The sequence below is a fragment of the Danio rerio genome, chromosome 2 (genome assembly GCF_052040795.2).
Source record: "Danio rerio strain M-AB ecotype USA chromosome 2, GRCz13ab, whole genome shotgun sequence".
In the NCBI taxonomy this organism is placed as follows: Eukaryota; Metazoa; Chordata; class Actinopteri; order Cypriniformes; family Danionidae; genus Danio; species Danio rerio.
In genome coordinates this window covers 48281021-48307529 of record NC_141022.1, presented here as the reverse complement: position 1 = coordinate 48307529, position 26509 = coordinate 48281021, and the positions used below count along the sequence as shown (strand labels likewise).

At 35.8% G+C, this 26509-nt stretch overlaps 2 protein-coding genes and 1 long non-coding RNA gene across 8 annotated transcripts in view; 1 reads left to right on the top strand and 2 right to left on the bottom strand.

The window, feature by feature from the left end:
• klhl24a (kelch-like family member 24a) overlaps nt 1-26509 on the bottom strand; it is an 802375-nt gene that overhangs the window by 555635 nt on the left and 220231 nt on the right. The window lies entirely within an intron of this gene.
• ece2a (endothelin converting enzyme 2a) overlaps nt 1-26509 on the bottom strand; it is a 142325-nt gene that overhangs the window by 106315 nt on the left and 9501 nt on the right. The gene's annotated exons all lie outside the window — the stretch shown is intronic.
• On the top strand, nt 11903-14770 carry LOC148679739 (uncharacterized). The gene is made up of 2 exons (XR_015941940.1): nt 11903-13526; nt 13994-14770. It is a non-coding gene; the product is annotated as an uncharacterized LOC148679739 (long non-coding RNA).

Here is a 26509-nt window from a genome sequence, read left to right as displayed (position 1 = left end):
CGATCGTGATTTTCGAAAGCATTAAATTGCCTTGTAAACATTATTACCATTTCATGAGTCTCCCCATTCAGTTGAATAGAGCGCTTGGACCCGGAAGCTGCTTTGCGTGACGTCACACTTAACAATCTTTATCAAAAAGAGACATGGGAGTGTATTATGCATTCTCAACATATTTATTTTGCCAAAAACCTAAAGATCTTACTTAACAGTGTACAACAAAGCAAAAATTAGCAGTGTAATAACACAAGAACAGAGGAATAATGTGCACTTTTCACAAACCGAACTCTCTCCTTATCTGAACTCGGATGAAACTAGACATTCAAGTTCTTTGCTAGGAACACCAGCCTGTCAACATTTTCTGGCTTTAGTGATGCCCTGCAGCTTGTTACAATATTGCCTCCTGTGCTAAATGCATGCTCGGATAAATGTAGCAGTGCACATTTCCCTGCCCAAGATATTAATTGACACATCGTATTACCATGTTCATGACCAAATCTATAACTATTACAGAAGCTCACAGAAATCAGTCAAGAAGGAAAAATTACGGACGGGGTTATGTCCAGTACGGAGGCGTGCAAGAGATCTGCAGAGTGGATGACAATTTAGTTTCTTTAGTCTAATTTAAAACAGCAATAATCAAACGTTAAGCTTTTTTGCTGACTCCACTTTATAGTTTCGCAAACCGGTTTCCTTTTCATGTTTTATGTAACGTCCTGGCTTCTATCATCAACTTCAAAGCATTCATTTTCAAACATCAAATGGATTTGAATAAACATATAACACTCCTGACTTGTTTACATATTTAGTGTCCTTTCTGTTTAGCTTATAGCAAGTTTTCAGTTTTGGTTTTAAGCTGGAAGTGAGAGGCTGTAGGCGGAAGAAGAAGACAACAGCTCCTCGATACGTTTAATCTGGTTCTCAAGTCAGTCTCTGGCAGTCTTCCATAACAAAAGATCTGATTAAGTTAATCTTTCCTGAAGTTATCTCTGTGGATGAGCCTATGTGAGTTGGAGAGATAAAGACTTTGTTTGATTTGTCGTTTAAAACAGTGTAAAAAAACACTTGAAAATTATACTGATGTGAAATGGACACAAAAGTAAATATTTTGTTCAATTAAAAGTCAAGCATTAGTGAGTATACCCTGTAAAAAAATATTGCTGCCTAAATGCTGTTAGACTAATCAATTTATACATTTACAGTCATCTAAACTTATACTAAAAATATTAAGTTAAACTCTGTATAACTAGAAAAATTTAGTTGAAACCAAGCAGCAACCTCCCGCTCTCCCCCGTGAAGCTAATACGTAAGTAACTAAAACTGCAACTCATCGAAATTCTGCTTGTCCTGGCTCCATTATAGAGCAAATTTCTATTGACTCCAATGTTTAAATGACCAACTTTACAGCAGAAAAAAGGTGTTTACAGCCTGGTACAAAGAAGGATTTTGGTTCATATTGCTAATATTACCCTTCATGACAACTGTGAGGGGGTGAATTTTTTATAACTCATCTGCCTTATTTATATTAAGTTATACAAAGTCTGCATAATAAAGGGCTTGGCCACTTGAGTGACAGTTAGGTCTCGCTGTCTCGTCACCTCAGCTGATTCCAGCTGATTAGCTGCTAAACTTAAGCATATACATGGTATTTTTTTTTTTGTTTTATGTGGCTTTACACAGTTAGTCGCCTTTTAGAATAATTTTTGACAACTATCATATAATATGGCATGCTGTGTGCACTTAATTGTGCTCACAAACTACTCAAGTGACCTTTGTTTCCCAGCTGAGTGGAGTTCTTATATACATATACCATCTCTATAAATGTATGTTTTATTTAAGATAATTTATCCTTTACAATTTTTTTAGAGCTGTAATGCACTTCAGAATCTGACAGATTGATTAGCTGTGCGCTTTAGACCAGTCATCTGAAACATTGTCATACAGTGTTATGCTTGGATTTACTAACACAGACTATATTTTAAGTCTTTGGAAGTAAATTGTTTTTTCTTTCTGTAGAAAAACGTCATAAGAGTAATTTTCAGTGACTCAATGTGTTACAACAGAGTTTTTAAAAGACTAAACACTTTATTGATATAGTAGATCAAGCACATGTGGTCAGAAAACAAATGAGTCACAGGTAATGAAGTATTAAACATTTCTCCCAAAGAAAAGACTGCCTGAGCAAAATGCTAGCAGGCATCTGTAGCTCCACCTGTTTGCCCTTTTTAGGTAAGCCCCAATTGGCGCAATGAGATGCAAACAAAATGGCACCAGTTGGCCATGCCCACTTGTAGCTTCATTTGCGCTGTTCGGAAACCTGTGGGGGACGTCACAGACACTATATGCATATTTTCTACAGTCTATGGTTGAAATCTGATTAACTGAATAATATTTGTTAAAGTAACATTTAAGCATTTGTTTTCATGACTTTTTGTCATAAAATTTTTAGTGTACCTATAGGAATGTTAAAACAAAAATGGAAAAATAAAAAAGGGAACCGATTTAAAGAGTACAACAATAAACAATTCTAATTTGTGAAAATTGCCTAGTTAGTGATTTGTATCTCATTAACAATGTAATGTGTAATGAACTGCTACACTGACACTTAATATGTCACGTTAACTTCTGCATGAGAATATCTTTTAACCTCAAAGTTCATAATTATGCAGGCTATTTTTCAAATCTTTTCTTTGTTTTCATGTAAATTTGCGAGCAGAAATTGCTCAGCTGGGCAAAACGGCTCATAAAAACCTGGATAACACTGAATTCAATTATATTGAAAATGAATCCACATAAATTAAATAGTGATAATAGTTGATGGACGTAGATTATTGAAATATGAACAAGGTTTAATTTGTGTTCATTACGCATTAAAATGCTCATAATGAAATCAAAATATAAACTCCATTTTCTCAATTGTGCAACATTATTCAAGTCCAATGGTTCTTGAGATAAAATATATATATATTTAAATAAATTACTAGATTTGTTTATCTATTTTCATAGAAAAATACAAGAATTGAAGCAAATAAATAATGCCATCGCAAAAACATTTCAGACTGCAAAAATATAAAAACAAAAAGTCCCTGAGAAATCCTGGAGGAATTGATAATTATACAACCTGTCGATTCATATTTTTCAGCAAACCCATTCTACATCCAAGCAACTTATTAATGTGAGAATATAATTTCAATGTTTCATCAAACATCCTTTTACTCCCATAAACTTCAATTTTCATGATGAAAATTATAAAAAGTTTTCCATGTCAACAATAGTACATATTAATTAAAAAAATGTAAAAAGTATTAGATTCATGTACAAACATAGATAAGGATAGGGAAAAAGGCTTAAAAATATTTTGTACACTGTATTTTTACACATTGTAAATTTTCATAAAAATTCATAGTCTCGTAATATACTCCAAACAAACACAGGACTCTTAATATGAAACATGCATAATTGAACAGATGCTTAAAAAAAACATTTAATAAAAATTATATTGGTCAAAGTCAACTTGAATGTTACGAGGGTTGATATAAAAAAAAGTTATTCCTCTTATAATCCCCTAATTTGCGGTTATGTTGGTAACCTACATAAAGACAATGTGGAGTCATTCATATATTCATCCATTCATTTTCTTTTGGCTTAGTCTCTATTTCAGAGGTCTCTACAGCGGAATGAACCAGCATACGTGTTACGCAGCGGATGCCCTTCCAAGCCACAGCCCAGTATTGGGAAACACCCATACACACTTTCATTTACATAATACAGCCAATTTAGTTTATTCAATCACCTATACCGCATGTCTTTGGACTTTTGGGGAAAACGAAGCACCGAGAGGAAAACCACGCCAACACGGGGAGATCATGCAAACTCCACACAGAATTGACAGTTGGACCAGCCAGGACTCAAACCAGCGACCTTTTTGCTGTGAGGCTAACCACTGAACCATCGTGCCTACAATGTGGGGTAAAATCCAAAAGATTTAGTTTTAATTTAATGTCCAAAAGTGAATGAGAAAAGGGGAAAAGGCCAAATATATATATAATCTGCTTCAAACAAACACGATACTTAAACGATCCAGACATAAACATTATCCAAAAAATATATATTATTAATGTTCCTTATGCATCTTTTCCAGATCAAAGTCAACTTAAATGCGTTACAAGCGCAAGTAAAAAAGGATTCTTCTGTTAATCCCCTAATTAGCGGTTATGTCGGTAACCTACATAAAAACAATGTGGCGTCAAATCCACCAAACCCCTTCCCGCTCTGCAAACATTGAAAAACAAAACAAGCCAGAGTTGACCGGAGCTAAAGGTGAGTAGAGGACGACGTGATAGAGCAACACAGCCCTCAAAATGACTCTGGCATATGCAAGTGCGCAAGCCAGAGAAGGTCGTGCAGTTGATTATCCTGTTGCATGCATGCAGAAGAACTGCGGAGGATTTGCAAATGAAAGGAATATCTCTGTCCTTCCACTGGATTTCAAAGCACACAATGTCAAAAGGAGACAGGGTAGAAGACAAGATACCTGTGTGTGGGCGAGAGGGGGAAGAAGGGTATTTTTTTCCGTGCCTCTGCTTGTCTTTTTGAAAAGGGCACAGGACTCTGGCAGCCTCTGAACTCCCACAGGAAAGCATTTCTACAGAGCTACTTTTATTCTGAACTCAACAGACATCAAATCTACAAGAAGAACACTCGGCTGTCTAACACCCCACACACTTCGACACCGAACACCCACAGGAGACGAAGCCCAAACTTTTGAAACTTTCACTTCAATACTTTAGTATTGGAAGATATGTTTGTGGTTTAAACCCCAATGCCTATGAAAACGTGCCTTGCTGAATTGTCAAAATCATGGATTTCATGCTGAGAGTGCTGTTTAGATGAACATATGTGATGCACGCAGTAAAATAAACACTACAGAAATAACCATTGTGAGAATCCCTGTATACACTAGACTGCTTTAAATAGGACAGGTGAAGTGTCTGAATCTCTAGAACAGTGTTTCCAGTGTCAACCTAGGCTCAATCTGAAAATGTACCCCCATACACATTTCTGGAGAAAGCAAAATACATCCCAGGAGCTAAGTTTTTTTGGCAGGTTTTGTTTTCGCAAATTCACCAGAGGCCGGTGTGTACGCTTTTTGAAATCTTAAATTTCTCTGCGATTGTCCTTCACGTTTGCTCTTCTCGTGTGAATCCACAAGAGGTCGCTGTCGACTAACTGACTGACTCACCCTCCTCCTTCCCTAAACCTATCTTATAGTGTTTTCAAAAGCACAGATTGACCAGCGCCCACCCACTTCCCTAAACCCAACCCAGTTTTAAAAAGCAATGCAAAAAAAGAAAAGCCCTCGCGGTCACCTGATTTTTACCACTTTTTAGATTTTACCACATTCTCACCCTGTTATGTGCTTGTTTATTTCATGTTTTGGCTTCTGTTTTTGTCTTACTCGCTTTCTGGAACTGTTTTTCACCAGATTCAAACCCTGTGGTCGTAGTCAACTCCTCTCTGTGTCTCAAGTCTGCCAACTTACATGGCGAGCCACTAAGCAAACTGGCAACAACGATAAAGCAGTCCATGCTGTTGTTAGCGGTAAGCTAGTAGTGCAAAAAGGAATGGCATCATCCCGCTCCATAGCTTTCATTTTAAAGCTGAAATGCAGCCAAATGTACCTCTGGCTACATAATAATCTTCAGAAATGTATATAAGGCTACATTTTCAGAATGAGCCGATGTTGCCAACAGTACATATATTTGAATGTCTCCCTTATCTGACCTAATGACTTCAGGTTTTGGAGCCTCTTCACCAATGTTCTGATAAGTTGATTCAGGCGTGTTTGATTAGGAAAAGGTTAACCATGGCTGTTTCTTAATATGCGTTCTTCAGCGGTCTTGCGTTCTTGTGTAACGCCATCGTCAACTGCCAAAGTTCAGTTCCAATACTCAAGACCACAAGAACAGCGTATGCGTGAAACTTCCCGGATGTGTTCTTGATATCGAGGACGCACCGATGCAGACTTGAGCACCGATCTCACTTTAGAAGTCCCAGAAATCCTTGCGACTTTAGATGAGAAGCGCAGCATTTTATATCTATTTATGATTAAAGTTCAGAGATATCATTTATTTACGCAGATCGACGTTGACCGCAACAACAGGGTTCGAGTCCGGTACAGAACGGTTCCAGAAAGCAGGTAAGATGAAAACAAAAGCTAAAAACTAAAATAAACTAATTAATAGCAGGGTGAGAATGTGGTCAAATCTGAAAACATTGTAAAAATCAGACGAGCGCTTTTTTTCTGGATTGCTTTTTAAAACACTGTCGCTTGGGTTTAGGGAAAAGGGTGGGCGCTGGTCAATCAGTGCTTTTTAAAACACTGTCGCTTGGGTTTAGGGAAAAGGGTGGGCGCTGGTCAATCAGTGCTTTTTAAAATACTGTCGCTTGGGTTTAGGGAAAAGGGTGGGCACTGGTCAATAGTGTAAACTAGTTTAAAACACTATCCATTTGTTAAGTGGTGACGTGTTGGTGACATATGAAATACTGTTTCCGGGTCCAAGCCGTCACTCATTTGAATTGAGAAGATATTCATTTTAGGGAAGGGGGATGGTGGGGTAGTGGACGGTTGGTCAGTTAGTAAATCAGTCAGTCAACAGTGGCCTCTGGTGGATTTATGCGAGAACAATGTGCAAATTGGACTCGCGAGAGAAATCTGAAAAAGAGTACACAGCGGCTTTTAGTGGATTGATGAAAACAAAAACTGCAAAAAATAAATAAATAACATCTTCTGGGATGTATTTGCTCTCTCCAGAATTGTATATAGGGGTATATAATCAGAATGAGCCTGAGTTGTATTCTTCAGTATGTTCCTATGTGTTTCTCAAAAGAAAAAAAAACCCTCAAACAGGCTCTGTAAACGATAAGATAATTTTCCATTTTGGGTGAACTCTTAAGAAGGATCTCTAATGGAGGACTGAACTCAATTAAATTAATCTTTTTAAAGTTTTTATGTAGAAGAGGGCGGAGCCTCAGAGCCAATGGACCAATCGTAGTTTGATAAAAGACCATAAAAGTGAGCTTCATCTTTGCCTGATTTTGATCGAACTTACATCAGCCTTTTTTTTCAGTTTTACTTAAAATCGCAATGGCACTCTACACCAATTGTCATCCCAATCCAAGATGTCGTTCAACTCTTCTGAACCTTAAAGGGAAGGGTAAACATAATCTTAGAGGATTACATAAATATCATAACTGAACAATACTGCAAAGTAGATAACACAGCACAATTTAAAGAGATAGTTCACCCAAAAATGCTAATTCTGTCTTTATATACTCACCCTACACTTGTTCAAGACCTGTTTGAGCTTGTGTGTTGAACACACAGTGACAAATATTGCAAATATCTTGTTTAAAAGGTCCAGAAGGTTCTGTTTTTAATCTGTTCTTGTATTTGGCAAGACACCAGCAGTCTGTTCGAGTCGCACAGTGGTTGGGATTTTTTCCAGATTTCCCTCCAAATCCAGTTCTTTGTTTCATGACAGAAAACTGGTCCGAGGTCAAAGTCAATGACCTCTTCTGCAACTGATATCTCAGCAGAATGACTTACTGAGTCAGCAGCGTCTATTTGAGCTGACGGTCATGAATATCCAGCATTTTAATTCAACCGCAAATGGTAAACCCTTTTTACACAGCAGAATGCATCCGTTACCTGAGGGAGGTCAAAAAAAAAAAACCAGAAGCAGACTGCAGTGACTAAAGTTATAGGCACACTTTTAAAACTTATTTAAAAGTTTTCTGTTTTTAGCATAACAATGCCCCACAGCTGTTTTAAACTCACTGTAAGCATCTCGAGGTTTATTGATTTCTTTTAACATGTTGTATTTGTATTTGGTTCACTTATAGTTCACATCATAAAGTGTGAGTCTGGTCTTTTAATTTCTGTATTATTATGGCAAGTTTTCATAACATTTAAATAAAAATTGTACTAGTATCTGTTCATGCTAAAGGTACTAATTCATATTTAGTGACTAAAATCTTTCCCATTAAGTACTTTTACTTATTTGTTATACTCACATGTTAAAGGCCACCTATTTTACCCCTTTTTCAAGATTTAAGATAAATCTTTTATGTCTCCAGAACGTGTCTGTAAAGTTTTAGCTCAAACACTTTTCAGATTATTAATTAGACCTTTCAAAATGTTGGAAGTTTCTTATCTAAACACAATATAGCTGTTTTTGTTGCCTGTGCCTTCAATGCTAGCTCTCCCGACCCGCCGTTTCCATGTGCCTGCTAGAGTGTGCCTTATTCTCCACCTTGGCTGCATCAGATAAACAGCACAGTGACATACAAAGTAAGCAGATCTTGTGTTTGTTGTGGAGTTAAATCAAGCCTTTCAAAGAGCATTACATGATTTTGTTACAGTTCACATACACACACAGACACATGCACACAGTGCATACGTTTAACTTTGCACAGTTTTTGCATGGCAAATGTGACAAGATACATGGTAATATGCACTGCTGTATGGATATCTGTTATGTTAATATACAAAATGAACCTGAAAAAAGTATTGTCACCTATCCAAGCTTTAGGTATAACTTGACTTCTAGTTGATCATTTGGTATCAGAAGTGGCTTATATGAAAGGCAAAGGCCTCTAGATGACATACTCAAGAATTTTCATGGCTGGGGACTTGGCTGGCCAATCCTGGAGCACCTTGACCTTCTTTGCTTTCAGGAACTTTGATGTGGAGGCTGAAATATGAGGAGCACTATCCTGCTGAAGAATTTGCCCTCTCCTATGGTCTGTAATGTAATGGGCAGCACAAATTTCTCGAGACCTCATGCTGTTGATGTTGCTATCTGCTCTGCAGATATCTCACACACCCCCATACTAAATGTAACCCCAAACCTTGGTTTTTCTTTACCAAACTTGACTGATTTCTGTGAAAGTCTTGGGTCCATGTGGGTTCCAATAGGTCTTCATCATCTAATAGGAGATGATTGGGATGCAGTTCAACTGATGATTCATCAGAAAAATCCACCTTCTGCCACTTTTCCAATGATTAACTAGAAGTCAAGTTATTATTTGTTGCTCTTACAACTGGGATCAACGACTAGACTTTTGTCAGGTAGTGGAGGTTCTAAATTGTGTAAATAATTAAATACAATTCATCCATGTTAAAATTACAAACGTATTAATTCCTTGTGCCCAAATGCTTTGAACTCTTGAAAATGTTTACACAGGCCTTTAAAACAAGCAAATGAAAAACATCCACTTTATTATGGTTAACCTGAAATGACTCCAAAAATTCACAGATGTTCTGAACAGTTGTACCTGATCAACTATTCTTTACATACGTGCACACACTTCAATATAGATGCTAAAACAATACATTGTGCAGCCCTATAGTGACAATGCTGTATAGCGTTCATTCACAGTCAAATCATAAATACAGTATTTATGACATAATTCCCACACACCATTTGTTAAGGACATCTGCTTCGTGACAAAGCCAGAATCTTCTTGCAGCTGTGTTATGTGACACTTTAGCTAAATTTAAAGGTAACAAACCAGCTTAGGTCTACCGTTAAACCTGTAAAAAGCAGCCATCTGTCAGGCTGGAAAGTTTCTGATTCCGAACACTGCTAATGAAGTAACGAGCACTGTTTTAGACTTCATTAAAATGTAATAACACTTTTAAGAGCTCTGGGAACAATGTGAATCTGCTGGAGAGGATGCGGTGGTGCAAAGGAACCAAAAACTCTACAGATGCGACGGTTGCTTAGAAACAGATCATTCCCTGCCTGATCCACTCCCGACAGACAAAGCTCTGCATATATGAACACACAGACGCATACATATGCAAATAAAAAGCATGTCGTGACCACACGTTTGTGTGTGTATGTAAAGGATGTCTTTTTGTGTATCGGCTGTGCAATAACAGTATATATATATATATATATATATATATATATATATATATATATATATATATATATATATGTATATATATATGTATATATATACATATATACATATATATATATACATATATATATATATATACATATATATATATATACATATATATATATATATACATATATATATATATATATATATATATATATATATATACATATATATATACATATATATATATATATATATATATACATATATATATATATATATATATACATATATATATATATATATATATATATATACATATATATATATATATATATATATATATATATATATATATATATAGTTTAATTTTTATAAATTATCGGAGCACAATATTACACACCCTTATTATTGTTGAAACAGAAACATGAATATCACACAATTATTAATCAGGCTGATCAGAGATCTTTTAATCTTAAGAGAGTTTATCTTAAGACCTTTTATAATTCGTTTGTTGAAAGTTTTTTGTCCTTTTTCCTTGATTTGTTGGTTTTCCTCACTGTCTATAAAAAACAAGAATAGACTTCAAGGCATTGGTAAATTTTTTGAAATTCCTCTGCAAAGTCTTGTGTCCCATTATGAACAGCAGGTGTTGAGAATGGCACATAAAATAATAGGAGATAGCACACAACCTTTAAACAAATATTTTGAGTTGATGCCCTTTGGGCGATGTCTAAGGACAGTAAGATAATCCACAAATTATTATAAATTTACTTTTGATACAACTCTTCCCTGTTGATCACCCCTGACCTAGTTTCTGCTGAGTCTGAATTTCACGATCTGAATTTCTGGTTTTGAATTTTAGGATATTAAATTTGATGTTCTGAATTTCTTTATCTTGAAAATTTGAAACTGTATTTTAACAAACTGGATATCTGCAGTTTGTGAATCCAGAACACAAAAATCTGAAGTTTGAAAATAAGTCTATAAAAAAAATTCTGCCTTGAAAAGTTCAGTTGTCTTTCATTCAGATGTTCAATGTTTAAGCTTCTACGTCCAGTCCCCACATGTAGTGAAATGGCATTAATCTCAACTTAACTTCACTTATCAGGAGGATATGAGATGACTTATGTCGTGACATGAGATTGTCGTCAATTCGCACAGACCGCCATCGTCACATACTGCATTAATTATGAAAGGAAGGAAGGAAGGAAGGAAGGAAGGAAGGAAGGAAGGAAGGAAGGAAGGAAGGAAGGAAGGAAGGAAGGAAGGAAGGAAGGAAGGAAGGAAGGAAGGAAGGAAGGAAGGAAGGAAGGAAGGAAGGAAGGAAGGAAGGAAGGAAGGAAGGAAGAAAGAAAGAAAGAAAGAAAGAAAGAAAGAAAGAAAGAAAGAAAGAAAGAAAGAAAGAAAGAAAGAAAGAAAGAAAGAAAGAAAGAAAGAAAGAAAGAAAGAAAGAAAGAAAGAAAGAAAGAAAATATGTGAGTGACAAGAGAGAGAGTTGGTTCTGGGTGTGTTAGCAGAGGAAGGTGACAGTGAAGTTGCTGGCAGAAAGAGGTGCATGCTGAACAGGATTACATAATGGCAGCGGGGGTCCTCCTCCTCTCTCTCATTGTCATTAAAATCGGATTACATGTGCAGAGAACAAATGCTTTAAGACCACTGCAGTGGGGCTAGGAGAAAAGGAGACAACAGACAGATAGACAGATGGATCGATAAACAAAGACATATGCTAAGGAAAAAGAATCGACTGTCAAACAAGGAGACAAAAAGGGAAGGGAAATATAGAGAGGCGGATACAAAGATGATAAGCAGCATTGCTAATAAACTTCTAAGGATGCATAGTGTGTGCTATTCAAGAAATTTTGACAGACAGACAAAAATGCTAGATTGAATGTAAGACAGGCAGATGGAGTGAAAGATGTAATGACGATATATATAAATATACAGACAGACAGACAAAGACAACTGCCAAAACAATAAAATGATAAAATATTGAATGATGGATACATTTATTGATTTAAAAAAAATGCAGACTTCATGATAGACATACAGACAGATGCAACCGGAATGAGAGAGAACTACAGATTGAGATTATTTCCTGATAAAAAGAATGTAGAAAATGATAAAATGGTAGAACTGGAAAAAAAAATGATAGACTGACACTTGAATAATAGGACAAATGAATGACGGAATAATAAACAGATGAGACATAAAACAGAGATGCAGTGATAAAATGATGCAGAACAGTTGACAAAGATGACAATTTACAGACAGTGGATAGAACAATATTTAATGACAGAAAGATAATCAGCATGACAGACAGATTGTCCATCTGATAGACATAACAACTGAAGAATAGTACAATATGTATACAGAACAATAGACTGAAAGACAAAACAACAGATAGACAGAACAGGCTCAATGGCGTAATGATAGAATAATACAGACAGATAGAAATAAAAACAGAAAGACAGAGACAGACAGACAGACAGACAAAATTACAGACATAGTGATTTAAATAATTACAGAAAGAAAGAATTACAGACAAGCATACAGAAATACAGACAGAAACAAATACAGAAATACAAACTGAAAAAAATGACTTACAGACAGATAGATAGACAGAAATACAAACAGACAAAACAGACAAAAATAAAAACAGGCAAACAGACGAATAGACAAACTGAAATAGATAGACAGACAAATAGAAATACAGACAGAACGACAGACAGACAGACAGACAGACAGACAGGGGAAAATACAGACAAACAGAAATACATACAGACAGAATGACAAATAGACAAATAAAGAAAACAACAGGAAGAAAAAAAATACAGACAGACAGAAATACATACAGAAAGACAAACAGACAGAAAAATATAGACAGACACAAAGACAAAGAAATACAGACAGACAAAAAGAAAAACTAACTGACAGAAGAGACAAAAAGACAAACAGGCATAAATACAGACAGAGAAAAATACATAGAAACAGACAGACAAATATACAGAAATACAGACAGACAGAAATATAAACAGACAAAATGAGACAGAGAGACAGACAGACATGCATACATGAAGACAAATACAGAGAAATACAGACAAACAGAGAAATACAGACAGACAGAAATATAAACAGACAAAAATGGCAGACAGAGACATACAGAGAAACAGACATGCATACAGACAGAACGACAGACAGACAAGAACAAAACAGGCAAAAAAAACAGACAGACAAATAGACAGAACGACAGACAAAAAGACAGAAATACAGGCAGAACGATATAACAGAAATACAGACAGACAGAAATACATGCAGACAGGCAGAATGACAGAAAAAAAATAAAAACAGGCAAAAATACAGACAGACAGAACAACAGAAAGACAGAGAAAATGCATAGAGACAGACAGACTACAAAATACAGAAACATACGAGATTACAAACAGAAATATAAACAGACAAAATGGCAGACAGAGACAGACATATGTACATGCAGACAGAAATACAAACAGACAAAAATACAGACAGATAGACAAACAAATACATACAGACGGAAAAATAGACAGAACAACAGACAGTCAGAGAAAAATACAGACAGACAACAAAAACAGGCAAACATCCATAAATACAGACAGACAGAAATATAGACAGAGACATACAGAGAAACAGACATGCATACATACAGACAGAACGACAAACAGACAAAAATAAAACAACAAATTGACAGAATGACAGTCAAAAAGACAGGAAAACGGACAGAATGATATAACAGAAATACATGCAGACAGGCAGAATGACAGAAAAAAAAATAAAAACAGGCGAAAATACAGACAGACAGAACAACAGAAAGACAGAGAAAATGCATAGAGACAGACAGACTACAAAATACAGAAACATACGGGATTACAAACAGAAATATAAACAGACAAAATGGCAGACAGAGACAGACATATGTACATGCAGACAGAAATACAAACAGACAAAAATACAGACAGATAGACAAACAAACACATACAGACGAAAAAATAGACAGAACAACAGACAGTCAGAGAAAAATACAGACAGACAACAAAAACAGGCAAACATCCATAAATACAGACAGACAGAAATATAAACAGATGAAAATGTCAGACAGAGACATACAGAGAAACAGACATGCATACATACAGACAGAAATACAGATAGACAGAACGACAAACAGACAAGAATAAAACAGGCAAAAATACAGACAGACAAATAGACAAAGAAATACAAGCATACAGACAGACAGAAATACAGACAGACAAATTGACAGAATGACAGTCAAAAAGACAGGAAAACGGACAGAATGATATAACAGAGAAATACAGACAGACAGACAGACAAAAATAAAAAAGACAAAAGGGCAAAAACAGGCCCGGAGAGGGATTCCTTTTCAGCCCTGGAGTTGCCAGCCGTTTCAAAAAAGTGCGACTGCTGAGAGTCCAAGCAGCTAGCGACATTGGCCCTCGCGGCCAAAAAACGGACCGGCCCACCGGGAATTTTCACGGTCCTCCGGATTAGCCAATCAGGGCCTGGGCAAAAACACAGACAGACATAACAACAGACAGACAAAGAAATTGCATAGAGACAGACAGACAACAAAAATACAGACAAACATACGGAAATACAAACAGAAATATAAACAGACAAAATGGCAGACAAAGAGACAGGCAAATGTACATACAGGCAGAAATACAGACAAATAGACAGAAATACTAACAGACAAAAGTAAAATGGGCAAAAATACAGACAGATGGGTGATGCAGTGGCGCAGTTCGTAGTCGCCTCACAGCAAGAAGGTTGCTGGGTCGCTGGTTCGATCCTTTCCTCAGTTGGCGTTTCTGTGTGGAGTTTGCATGTTCTCCCTGCATTTGCGTGGGTTTCCTCCGGGTGCTCCGGTTTCCCCCACAGTCCAAAGACATGCGGTACAGGTGAATTGGGTGGGCTAAATTGTCCGTAGTGTATGAGTGTGTGTGTGGATGTTTCCCGGAGATGGGTTGCAGCTGAAAGGGCATCCGCTGCGTACAAATGTACTGGATAAGATGGCGGTTCATTCTGCTGTGGCGACCCCAGATTAATAAAGGGACTAAGCCGACAAGAAAATGAATGTATGAATGAATACCGCAGATAGACAAACAAATACATACAGATGGAAAAATAATAGACAGAGAAAAATACAGACAAAGACACTGACAGACAGAAATATAAACAGATAAAATGACAGATATGCACAAATACAGACAGAAATACAGACACAGACAGAAATATAAGCAGATAAAATTACAGACAGAGAGACAGACAGGAAGACAGGGAAAAATGCATACAGACAGACAAAAATATAAACAGACAAACATACAGAAATACAGACACAAACAAAAATACAAACAGACAGACAGAAATACACAGACAGACGGAACAACAGACAAAGAAATACAGTCACATTAAGGATGGGCCTCAGAGTGTGAAAGAGCTCGACTGAAGCATCACAGCACCAAGAATGAGCCTGTTTTTGCCCTCTAACTAACATCTGGAACATTCGCTCGCATTACACTAACACTACAGCACATCATAATGAGCATGAACACACTCACGTACACACCCTCAACAACACCGTCATTCAGAGTTTCCAGATACAGACGGCCAAAAGAACAAACTGTTTCTGTGTGTTCGGACATTGGCAAACAGAAGCTGATATGAGCTTAAGTGACACCTCGCAGAGCTGAGGAGTGTACCAGACATTCGGGAACATTGAGCCATCATGGCAGATGCTGGGAATATAAACGCAATTTCATTGTTAAGATTACAGAAACAGCGAGGAATAATAAAAATGAGAAAATGCGCTTTACTCAGAACTGTCTTTTTTTAATACACACAAGGCAAGGCACAAATATAGGTTTATTTAAATGCCTCCTGCTTTTTGAATATAGGCAGAGTTGGCAAAAATGTAATACGAAATGTAACACACTACATATTAGTTACTAGAGCTGCTAGATTCTGGCTAAAATTAGAATAGCGATTTTTTTTGCTTAAAATAAAGATCATGATTTTATCACGATTCTGTGGATGTAAAATAAAGGTATGGTAAAAACAAACATATGGCACAACATCGATAATAATATTATGTGTAGGTCTACTGGTTTCTATAAATAATTCTATTCTACTTATAATAATTCTGATGTTGAATTATTATGTTTGAGATATATGCTTGCAATCTGTCATAATAAACAAATTTAGTTACCGGTTAAATCAGACATTTGCTATTATCAGATTATAACAATATTATCAACAATATATAGGCTAGAGTAGTTATACTGACATTGTAAACATTTATTTTCATGCATAACTGTGGGTTTGCTATGTAAGAAAAAACATATCAAACGCTTGTCGCAATCATAACTCTAAAATGCGGTATGATTTAAATGAAGTGCACACTTTCGGTTTCATTTTGACTGCTAAGTGCTTGTTCATACTTCCCTCCCGGCTCCCAACCGATCACTCTGTGCCACAAACTGAATATTATTTACAAATTTGCAGCTCTATTAGTTACTGTCATTTGAATGCAAAAAGTTCCATTGCAATATTATGGATTCTGAAATGATAGTATCATTATTTACATTACTCTTTGATTGCAATTAAATTACTTACATCATAATAACCACAGAATTATAATTACATTTACAAACATTTATTTTCCAACCGGGTTTCCTCATCATCATCATCCTGGTAATGTAGATGTTGGACTGAAGATATGGATATTCAATAACAATGAGGAAGGGCAGAGGGTTGCTGAATAACTACTGAGAGATTTCAGCTACTGTCTAAGCTTTCACTGCCTTTCTATACCTCCCTTTCTTCATGTGTTCATAGCTTTGTCCCTGGGTCATTTTATTTTATTACGCATCATTTCATTTGTTAACTAATTAGTTTTGTTTTCTTTGTACATGTGGATTTCTTTGGTTGTTAGCAGTATTGGGAAGTTACTTTAAAAAAGGAATAGATTACAATTTACTGGCTACTACTGGAATTGTATTCTGATTACATTACTAATTACTTCATGCAAAAAAGTAATTAGATTACTAATTACTTTACTTTGAAGTTACTTTTAAAGCATTAAATATACCTATAAAAATCTAAAATAAACTGCAGCTCTTTCAGTAATTTAATATCCACTGAAAAACATTACAATGGGTTGATCACAGCAGACTGAAAAATTCAAGACAAGAAGAGTTCACCCAAAACTTAAAATTCTCTCTTCATTCACTTGTTCCAAACCTGAAAGTCTTTTTTTAACATAAAAGAAGACATGGAGAAAACTGGATACCTGTAACCAGTGACATCCAAAGTATGAAAAAGCACTGCAGTGTTTGGGTGTTCTGTGTTTGTCTCAGGTAATTAGTCTACCTAAATGTGTATATTCCAAAGTTTAAAGCTGATCGGTCAGTTCTTGTCATATGACAATATGCGCTACCAATATGCGCGCAAGCAAAAGACGCGATATGTGGACAGCCTCATAAGCAGCTACGCTTATCTTTACATTCAGAAGATAAGTTTACTCCCGATCATGCACAACATAAAAAAATCAATTTAGCCTGTTTAGGCTAAGTTGGGCCGTCATGTTTCTGGGCACCGGTGTCCTCTTTGGTGATGAGTATTGCCATAGAATGTTTTTTATTCAAGTTGCTGGTCAAGTTAAAAGCAGTCAAAAGTTCTTTAGAGACTGGACATAGACTGTATTTCACAGTAATGTTTTTGTTTTTACGCTTGAAAAATCAAAGTAATGTCTGTATTTTCATTTAAACCAGCAGTCACTCGTCAGCAACTATTTCAGCTTGTGTTCTCTCCAGCATTCCTCATTAACTGTAGTTGCAGAGGAAATTGTGATTTAAAAGAAGCATTTTTTCTTCTAAAAACTGTTTTTGAAATGCAAGTAACACAATTACATTGACTTTAGTAGCTGTAATCAAATTACACAAATATAAAATGTAATTCGTTACATTACTGTGTTCCCCAAAAATGTGCGATTTTAAAAATAGGGGCGTGGCACCAAACCCCACCTCTAAACCCAACAGTCACTAGGAACGAGTAAATCATACTAAATTGTATGAATTCGTACAAATTAGCCACAAAATCTAAAAAAGTTAAGAACTGCCGTGAGATTGTGTTGAATTCACTGATATTAAGTGGCTCTTGAATTAAAAGTAAAAGATTAAGAATACATAATCCATTTTTCTTTCACCATTACTTTTACCAAAATAACCACATAATTATTATTACATTTCCAAATATTAATTTTGCCATTAATTGTAGTAATTCTGTAGGACTTGTGTTTGATCAAAAGTCTGACAACAGCCGGTGCTCCACACAGAGATCTGATGACAGCTTTTGTTTTAAATATTAAAAGTATAAATCAAATATAAAACATTTTAAATGTTCTCCAAAGTTTTTAGCTGAACCTCTTGTAACAATAGACACAATATTTCTTTGTTTTATGACACCAGAAAGTAGACTGCATGCTAAGTTGTCATGGCAACCATATAGAATGCACATTACGAGATATGCAACACTCAAAGAGTAGAAAATATGCAAGTATAAAATTATTTGTATGTAACATTATCAGACTTGAGATTTAGTTCTCGATATTAACAAATTTTTATCAATTAGTTTTCAATAAATCATAATAATTTGCATGCATTTTATGAAGCTTTCTACAATCCTGCGATACATCGAACTCAAACATTTGTAACTAAACATAGTAATTTACTGCAGATTTTTTTTTCTCTGGTGCGAACAGCGTAAATGTCTTTCGGTGTTGTTACAATCGTTAAAAAAAAATATATTCTCACGTACTGAAAGATTATGTGCATTTTAGTTCTGTTGCATTGAATAAACCGTACTACTTTTTGGGTACCCTTTTGGAAGGGTACCAAGCACAAAAAAAGGTTGCCCAAGACGGAGCAAGATGTGTCGCACGTCTATCTTTGAAATAAGGAACTTCTTGAGCTGATGTTAATAATGTGCACGTAATTATTGAAGTGCTTCTGACATCCAATCCTTTTAGAAACGGACAAAAGTAAGAGTGAAACGCGAAAAAACAACAAGAGCAAATGATTCTTTCAGCAATCAAAACCATGAACAAACTGCCATGTTTAACTATTACCCTTAAACGGAATTACCCTTAAACAGAGGTTACATGTGATGGTGAAGATTAAAGACATGTATAAGAGGTATGCACTGACTGCGCTATATGTTGCGTGTTGTTTTTGAACCCAAATAATGCCTAAATGAATGCTGTGTGTAGTTTTTCTGTAATTTTTAACATATCAGAGACTGTAAGGGTATATGTGTTCATACATGTTAAATTTATTTATCTTATATAATTGCAGACGCTACAGTAAGCTATTCATCATTGATCTGCAGTTATAATCAAATCATGTTCATAGAAAAGCTATTAATAAACATTTATACAGAAGTATTTATGGGTATAAAGCATCTGTTTTGTGAGAAGATATGATATGTGAACGACCAGTACAGCTTTACTTTGACATTTCCTTGAGCGAGAATGAAGTCGACTAAAACTTTGCCGTACACCACGCCCCCCAAAAGAGTACCAGGGTAAACACAAGCCTGATAAAGGTGACCCCTAACGTACTGTCCCACTTAGTGGAAACAGGACATAAAAGATTGTCTCACAGACAGTACTTTGAATTAAGTTACTTGAAGACCGACGGGTTAACATCAATGCTGAGGAACTATACCATTCATCGTCTTCAAGAAAGTCTTCTCTCCGTAACAACTTTGGTCAGCTTACTTATTTTATGTATTAAGAGTAATCTTATACATTGGCGAACCACCCAAGAACCTTTAAGCCAAATACAGCAAAATCTAACAGTACAATGATTAAAATGCAATGCTGTAACTTAATAAAAATTTGTATTATTATTTTATTACACTGAAAAAATATTGTCTGCAAAACTGTTGCAAACCATTTGTGTTGAATTTAAACAAACATATTAAATTTAATAAAATTCAACTTAAATTGTGTGTTTAAATTCAACCCAAATAAATTGTTTACAGCCACTTAACGTGAAAAAAAATGAGTAAATGCAAGGAATCATCTCTGAATATTTTTTTTCAGTGTAACGAGCTACAGCAACAAGTAATATAATACTGTAATGATGTTTCTTTTGTAATGCTTTACTGCCTAGACTGCAGATGGGATATTCATCCCAAAGCCACATTCTGCTATTACACTAAATAGTCACAAGAGACAGTCGTGACAGAAACACTTGAGGTTTTACACACATCTAGATTAACACACAGAGAAGTGTGACATGGTACACATAACACTAATTCCTACACACACATACACACACCAGTAACTGCTGCTGTCGAGAGATTGTCTTGTCTGAAAGTCAGAGATCTGTCAGGAGTCGACAGACACGACTCACTTCCTGTGGACGAACCCCATCTGGCCCTCAAACAGCTTCAGAGAACTTACAGTTCTTGAATGCGCGCGCACACACACACACATTCATGGTCCAATGAATGAACAGCGTGTAATGCTTCCTGCTTAATGAACAATTATATAATGACCTTATTACTGTGTAAACTACTCACAAATACAAGTATAAAATAATACAATGTAATATAATCTTGTGCATTTCAACAACTTTTTGGGGGGGGTTTGAATGAGCTGTTATTACAAATCTGAATTATTTTAGAAAATTTGGATTGAGCAATTTTTTTGCTATGGCTGGAAGGATCAGAAATTGTTCTCTAATTTTGACCTGTGTTATTATTCATAAATTTGTTTTTACATTGTGCTTCAGAATATTTGCAACTCAATAAATATGCTTCAGATAAGACTAAATCAAATTAAACTGTGACCTAAATATAAGAATAGCATTTTTAAAGAAATTCCATAGGCACTGCACACATTGATTTGGTTAAAATCAAAACAATTTCAGCAGGAATTTTAAATTACCAACCTGGAATGTCCATGAAATGTGTTGAAAATAACAATGTCTTTACCACATTTTGCAGGTAAGGCACATCAAGTGTTTAAAAGATAGTTCACACAAAACTGAAAATTCTGTCATCATTTACACCAGTAGTACCGGTCCGTGGATCAACTGGTACCGCACAAGAAATCATGAATTATTTCCAGTTTATTAATTATCAGAGTCTGAACAATCTTTTATTTAAAATATATTTTATTATGAAAATCGAGTGTATTCTCTCGGTTACATCTTAGTCACTTGGGTGCCCAAATTAATACACCACAAGCAGTGTCTTGGGAAAGTTTCTTAGCTAAGGGGAAAAGGCCCAGTAAACGACTCGCGAACTGCCAAGGAATGGATCCGCAACCATTTTTGTCAACAAATCAGGTGAATTCAGCATGTCTGTGCGAAAAGATTAACTATTGGTAAGTGTAATGACATGTCAAATGGCGTTCGCAAATCCAGGACAAAAAAGAAGACGAGTATTAAAAATACTATAGTAAATTAGAGTAAAGGGAAATATTCATTCATTCATTCATTCATTCAGTTTCTTATCGGCTTAGTCCCTTTATTAATCCGGGGTCGCCACAGTGGAATGAACCGCCAACTTATCCAGCAAGTTTTTAGGCAACGAATGCCCTTCCAGCCGCAACCCATCTCTGGAAAACATCCACACACACATACTACGGACAATTTAGCCAACCCAATTCACCTGTACCGCATGACTTTGGACTGTGGGGGAAACCGGAGCACCCGGAGGAAACCCACGCGAAGAACATGCAAAAACATGCATGTAAACATGCGAACATGCAAAAACATGCAAAAAAAAAAATAAAAATTTAAAAAACATGCAAAAACATGCTAACTCCACACAGAAATGCCAACTGAGCCAAGGTTCGAACCAGCGACCCAGCGACCTTCTTGCTGTGAGGCGACAGCACTACCTACTGCGCCACTGCCTCGTCCAGGGAAATATTTAGCATTGTAATAAGCATTATAATGTTTATATATTTACAACTCTTCATTAATAAATTACACTACATAATGTAGTATCATTAGTAGCTATCATGAACTAACAGTATTTTACCATATTACACTTTAGCCTTTAATAGAGTAAACTATATATTTTACTATAATAAAATACCATAACCACAACAAATTCATTTGAGTACTTCACCGTTGTGTAGTTCAAAAACATCATAGTACTTACTATAAATTACTTAAGTATTTTTGAGCACAGCTTCAGAATTAATGTTATTGCATCTTAACATGTACTTCTCAAGGTATGGTCATAAGGAATCCTGCTTCAGAAATAACTCCTCTCCCTCAGTCATCTATTCATCAAACAAATTTCTCGTGTTAGCCTACTTGTTTGGCGACATCATCAACTAGAGTGAAAGGTGGCAGTAACGCACCAAAAAGTTAGTTGTCAACCATCGTAAAACAAGAAGAAGAAGAAATCGTCATTTTCCCATCATATGGATCTATCTTCATGGGATAGACACCGGCCTCACATCTCAGTCAAAATCAGTGCTGACACCAATTGATCTGCGAATGGTAAATGTAGCTTGTGTGGACGCTACTGCGCTACTTTACCAAAAAAACTGCTTCACTAAAGAAAAGCTATTTGATTTAGAAAGTAGCAACGCTACCACCATGCTACTGAGAAATGTAGTTAAGCTAGTAGCATTACTACTTGTAGCGATGTACTGCCCAACACTGATGACAGGTCAGACGAGAAGTAGCTTTAGAAAGAGGAAATAAGCTACACAAGGGTAAAGTGAGGCGAAAAAAAACAAACTAAACTGTCTTTAAACTTTTAAAAACTGAAATAACTATGGATGAACTATCGCTTTAAAAGTGGTTATTATTGTTTATTATACCTGCTAGGGTTGGGCTGATAGACGATGCCATCGTCCATCGCTGAGACACGATGCAGAGCCGGCATCGCCAATCCTCTGCCCCGCCCCCGTCGCAAACTCGCTTGCGAAAAATACACACTTAGGTCCTGTTTACACTAATACATCTTAGTGTTAAAATGGCATTTAAGAACGAAAATTATCCACATCCACACCGTGTTTTACCTAGCATTTCTGAACAGCTCTTCGTCCGCTGAAAACGCACATCACGTGACCACACACACACACAGCCACAAACACTCATGCGCTCCTCTGAGCTCCTTTGTGCACCTTTTTTACCGACTAACCTCCCGCAGAAAAAGTGATTGACAGGTGGTAATTTGTGTGCAACTTATCTTTATTTATTTATGATTTGTTTATGAGTAAAACAAAGACCATGTAAGTCAAGTAGTTAAACGTTAGACAACAAATAATTAATTTGTAATGAATTAATTAATTTCCCAGAGATAGGTTGCAGCTGGAAGGGCATCTGCTGCGTAAAAACGTGCTGGATAAGTTGGTGGTTCATTCCACTGTGGCGACTCCGGATTAATAAAGGCACTAAGCCGAAAAGAAAATGAATGAATGAATTAATTAATTAATCAATTATTCATAAATAATTAATTCACCTGCTCAATGCCATCATCTAACGCAATGTTTCATATTAGACATCGTACGATGCCAAATTGGTCGACATTGCCCAACCACAATACCTGCCCTAACCAACATTTACCACATCAGTCTAGACACACTAAGCTGCTGTTGTTTTGAACACTTTACTTGGCGACATCATCATCCTACCCTCTGGTAACCAATATTTAGTGGCTCTTGAATCAAGACTAAAGGATTAAGAATACAGAATTTATTTTCCCAGCACAAAACAGTGACAAATATGAGGATCTGAAAAAAATAAATAAATAAAATACATTAGTGGAAAAACTTCTCCGCAGTATCCCAGGTTACCATAGTAACAGCTCAAAATGCACCACTCCGAGTCCGATTTGAGGTTTGCCCTGTACTAGTACAATGGAGTGGAAGTAATACTAACCAACAATCTCTGAAACCAATATATATATATATATAAAATTGCACCAATGACTGACTAGCTTATAGATAGTCTGACAACAAAAACAAACTGCAAAACAGACCCAGAGACTCCTGGGAAGGACTAATGCCTGACTCATGAGTTGAGGTGAGGGCTGTGTGATTATGTGCTGCTGGGTAAATGAAAGGTTTCAGAAGATCAACTGGCAAAATGTGCATCTGAGCTCATAGAAATTAACCAGAGAGAAACAAATATGTTTATATGAGTCAGCTTGACTAGCCTGATGCATATGGAAATATGGCTTGGATGAGTGTGTGTAGGTGTGTGTGTTCATTTATCAGGTACAAGGTTCAACCTGAACCCTTTCGTATATCACACATACACAAACAGCTTTCTTTCATGTGCATCCGCTGCCCCATTTATCGGAGGAGAGCCCATCTATCATCCGAGCCCCGTTGCCCGGGTAACCCAGTTAATATTCCAGACATGAGTCAAAGAGCGGGAAAGGAAGAGAGAGAGAGAGAGAGAAAGAGAATGCGAGAGAGAGAGAGACAGATTCTCACCGATCTGCAAACAAATAAGCAGCACAGTTGGCGATCCAGAAGAAGCCAGTTTTTTTACATAATGCTATTAAAATATATCAAGATAATTTAAAAGATGTGTGAATGTAAACTGCACAATACAAGGTGGAACACAAAACACATTTATTTACACCCAAAAATGAAAGATTACTCTCCGTTTAGTCACCCTCAAGTGGTTCCAAACCTTTATTAGTTTCTTTATTCTGTTGAACAATTTTGAAATCTGAAACCTGTAACCATCGACTTCCATTTGTATAAAAAATAAGTACTATAGATGTTGATGGTTTCCAGCCTTCTTTAAAATATCTTCTTTTTTTTCTCAACAGAACAAAGTGAAACAGGTCTGGATTTAGTAAAGGTTGAGAAAATGACAGAATTTTCAATTTTGAGTGGACAAAACACATATTTTTAGAAAAATCACAAGCAGAAATATACTCATATGAACTTAATTAGAAATCGGACACCAAATTTCTAATTTTAGGCCAAAACAATAAGAAACTGTTAACAGAAATACTTCTACCACTTTTATTTAACTTGCAGAAATGTATCTTTTTACAAAATCACATCCACATGTTGAATGAAATGTGCTCTATTCATACTGCTCAAACTGTAGAAATGTATAAAAAAAAATAATTTTTAAATGTAATTAAATTTAAATGTCATAAAATATGCATATGACAACCTGAGAGATGTAGTAAAACTCTCTATATTATCTACATAAAAAAACACAAACAGAAACACTCAAATGAATTAAATAAAAAAATAACAGAATAACAGACGCCAAATGTCTAATTTTGACCCAACACAACAAGAAACTGTTTACAGAAATGATTAAAAAAATTATAAAAAGATAATAAAAAGATAATAAAAATATAATAAAAAAAGTATAATAAAAAAGTGTAATAAAAAAATTCTAACATTTCTGCACAAGCATACTCATTTAACTACCAAAACATGCATATAATAACCTCAAAAATGTGGTAAAACTGTCTATATACCCAAACTTGCTTGGAGTGCATACAATTTTCAGTTGAGACAAAACTTACACATTTAATAAAATTACCAACAGAAATATACTTAAATTAATTCAACTTGAAATCAGGCACCATTGTTTTAATTTTGACCCAACACAACTCGAAACTGTCTACAGAAATACTTAAACAACCTTTATTTAACTTGCAGAAAAGTATCTTTTTACAAAATCGCATCCACATATATAGTGAAATATGCTCTATTGTTAATGCTCTAACTGTATAAAATATAAAAATAAAAAGGTACCTCAAAATCCAACATTTCTGCACAAACATACTCCTTTAACTACCAAAACATGCATATAACAACCTCAAAAATTTAGTAAAACTCTCTACACACCTAAACATGCTAGGAATACATACAATTTTCAGTTCTGAGTGAACAAAATCAATATAAAATCGGCAACAGAAATCTACTTGATAAATTTGATTTGAAATAAGAAAAATTTCTAATTTTGCCAAACACAACAAGAAACTGTTGACAGAAATGCTTTTAAAGAAATTAATTAAAAAAGGTGCATTAAAAAAAATCAGCATGAGCCATAAAAATGCATATGACAACCTCAAAAATGTAATAAAACTCTATATACTCAAACATGCTTGATCTATATGCAAACCCATTTAATTAATCAAATCCAGAGCAATATTCACAACACAATGCGAGCACACTCAAAAGGCTCACACCCAACCCATTCCTTCATTCAATTTTTCCAACTTTCATTCATAAACCATGGAGGTAGTGATGGGAAGGGGGGAGGGTAACCCCCACATGACTGCAGTACCTTCCAGCAGCATTGACTCCTCTCAGCCAATCAAACGCCAGCGGGAGAGGAAGGAAGAACAAAACAGGCTGGGCGGGGCCAAAGAGGAGCTACCGCATAACACCGCAGCCTTCCCTTCCCCCAACCGTTCATTCACTCGCTTGCCTTCCTTCTTTCATTCATCCCTTCACCGATTCATGCGTTCATTCATAAAGTGCTGCATGTCGACCAGATGCAGGACTCGCTCTCATCATAGT